Source organism: Daphnia magna, linkage group LG7, assembly GCF_020631705.1.
Source record: "Daphnia magna isolate NIES linkage group LG7, ASM2063170v1.1, whole genome shotgun sequence".
NCBI classification, from domain to species: domain Eukaryota; kingdom Metazoa; phylum Arthropoda; class Branchiopoda; order Diplostraca; family Daphniidae; genus Daphnia; species Daphnia magna.
In genome coordinates, this window is record NC_059188.1 from 6,176,692 (window position 1) to 6,179,774 (window position 3,083).

A 3,083-nucleotide genomic window follows, 5' to 3' on the forward strand; every position below is an offset into this window, starting at 1 on the left:
TATTACACCTTTTTCCTTTTTTCCCCACCCCCCTTTTCAAAAGAAAGAAAGAGGGGGTGGGGGAAAAATGGGGAAAAGGGGGAAAAAGGTGGTTTAATAAAGGAATTTATAGATCATGACTAGAGATCAGATAGAAATTTAAAAAATTCACACAACAAGGGGAATATCTAAGCTATATCTACAAAAAAATACAACATTGAAAGGTTAATGGTTTACTTACAAGTTTACGGTGTGTGAAGACCCAAATCAGTAAGCAAACGACGAAAAATAATGGCTTTCAGAAAGTTCGTTCGACGCGCCACCATACGGCATAGGACGAGCATAGCTTTAATCATTCCTCTCAGCCCTATCCCCGATCGTAGTCTTTACTTCGTAGTCTGTGCTACTACTTTGGTGCCACAGAAAAGGAGAGCGTTGATGGATTTACCAATTTGTGGCAAGCAAGAAAATGTAATGATGCCTAAGGTAGCTGTAATTTCTAAAAGTAGCCCACCTCTTGCTCAGGTACAAGAAAATTAATATCTATTATTGAGATCAATATAATGATTGTTGTTCTATACTAAGCCTCCTGATCTGCTACTTGCAAAGCCACCTGAGGAAGCTGTGCTAGTTTTGCTACCTAAAACTTTTTCACATCAGGTCCAGGTAAAAGCATGTAGTACAGAAAGCAAGTTAATTTTTTAAAATAACTGAACGTTATCTATTGAATAGGCAATTAAACGTGAAGAAATCTCTTCTGATCCTGAGTTAGTTTTAGCAACGGCAGACATTATTGAGAATCCTGTGCCAATGCATGGATATTTGCTGGCTGAGGAACCTATGTCAATTGTTTTTCCTACAACAATATCTGAAGCACTTTGTTCAAAGCTAAGGCAATGTTTGTTAATCTTTTTATTACTTCCCTCTTGACCAGGTTGAAGAACAAAGTGAGTTTCCTGGTGAAACCAATCCCCTTGATCTCGTTCGACAAAATCGATTTATGTGTTTGGTTCCAGAAGTAGTCGATAACACGCCAACAACTATAAAGCATACTGAGCATATACAAAAACACGTAGATGGTGTGGAAGCTGTGGAGTCCCTTTCATCGACCACCGAAACAAGACCCACAACAGTAATTTCTGTGTGTGACGAACGCTCGCTGCTCTACTGGTCTTCATTCGTTAGACTACCTTCCATTTCTTGGGGGTGGTCTTTCAACCAAGGACTTGAAACTGTTTTTTGCACTGGCTACGGTAAATCTGAAAAATTAGCCACAGTCATCGTGAAAACCATTGCTGTCCGTTTATCGGGAGAGCTGTTCTACCTATTCAATGGGATTAGTATATCACATTGCGAATTACCGCCGAAATTTTCAACGTTTGAAAGGCTTTCCACCATTATACAGTTCTTCGACAAACTGAAGCCATGCGAGGGTATCACTATCCCATGAGCAAAGCTAACAAAATATTCAGATGACTTCGTTGGTGTGAAAGACAAAAACAGAAATTGGCGTTCTAAAAGTTGTGCATATGTCTTTGACACAATATATGTCGCTACATCATGCACGCGTTGCCGGGCACTGAAGAGATATTTTCTGCAGAAGATAGGAACGTTGCAATTAAAAAAGAAAAAAGAAACAATGAACGAGAAATGTCGAAAATTGCGAAGCAAGCTGAACACAATGGAAAAGAAACTTGAGGTATTTGATTTAAAAAAATCATTCAGATTTGTAATGAAATAATTTCCATTTTAGAAAAGCAACCTAAATGTGAAAAATTTACGCAGTGACTGAAAGAAACTTTTGAAGAAAAAGAAAAGTGCTTTTCAGAACCAGATGGGACATCTTTCAGAAATGGTGAATGGTGGTAGTTTTATTATTTTCAAGTAGCTAGTAGCTCATTAAATGTTTCTTATATGACATTTGGTGATTTATTTTACTACTTCTTAATCATTTCTTTCTTCAATGACTATTTTCTCCAAATTTGATTTGAAAGTTATTATTCGCGACTGACAATTTTTTTTACATTCTGTTTACAAACAATTTAATTGCGCATTATTTAGTCTCCTGTAATTTTCATTTCATATCGCAATTTGTGTTTTGTTTGCTGACCATAATGTAACAATTATTATGTTGTATGTTTCCTTATGTGTTAAGAAAAAATGTAAACGTTAGCATTCAAAATCGAGATTTGTTTGAGATTAGTTTCATTAGAACTTTTGTATTAGATTTTATTACACATATTTTTTTTCATTTAGTTTTATCATTTATAGGAACAAATGGTGGTCCGCACGTTTCTTGTTAAGGGTTCAATAGATCCAGCTAAAGATAAGAAAGGGAACACTATGAGGTATGAAAATGTTTATCTCATCAACTGTGTGCTGTTCAAGATGAAAAGCAGCCGAGCCTACAAATTCCTACGAGAAATGCAGCTCCTACCGCTGCCAGGATTGTCTACCATACGAAGATTAATGAGCTCATCACAATGTGTTTTGGGCTTCAACAAACTAGCCTTGGAAAACATTTGTGAAGCAATGTCAGGAAAATCTGCACATGAACATTGGGGTGGAGTAATGTTAGACGAGATGGCAAATGCCAAAGGAATCGATTTCGACACATGTACTCTTACTTGGAAGGGAACTGTAGATTATGGTGGAGAAATCTCCGACTTGGTTCCCAATGGCCTTGCTGACCATATCCTGGTATTTGTTTTCCGACCCTACTTAGCTGGTTGGATACAACCTTTCGCTTGGTTCGGTACCAAAGGTGGTGCCTCTGGTACTATCTTGGTAGAACTAATCATCAAAGCTTTTGCATGCCTACACAATCATGGCGCAATTGCTAAACATGTCGTTTTTGATGGAAATCAAACGAACAAATCGTTAATGAAGCAATTTGGAATATCGGGAGAAGAAGAGGGAGCAAGTTGCCTTGATCATCCACTTCAACCTGATTCCAAAATTCATTTTATGGTGGACGTTCCACATTTATTGAAAGTTGTAAGAAACAATATGGAATCACATCGTTATGTACAGGTATATTGAAATGAACCTTCAATTTTACAAAAAAAAATCATTCCATTTATTTTCATTGGTAGTTCCAGGGA

At 37.1% G+C, this 3,083-nt stretch overlaps 1 long non-coding RNA gene across 1 annotated transcript; it reads left to right on the forward strand.

Moving 5' to 3' along the window:
• The first annotated feature begins 747 nt into the window (after positions 1 to 747).
• On the forward strand, positions 748 to 2,230 carry LOC123474732. Its single transcript, XR_006649665.1, has 2 exons — positions 748 to 1,678; positions 1,733 to 2,230. It is a non-coding gene; the product is annotated as an uncharacterized LOC123474732 (long non-coding RNA).
• The last annotated feature ends 853 nt before the right edge of the window (positions 2,231 to 3,083 follow it).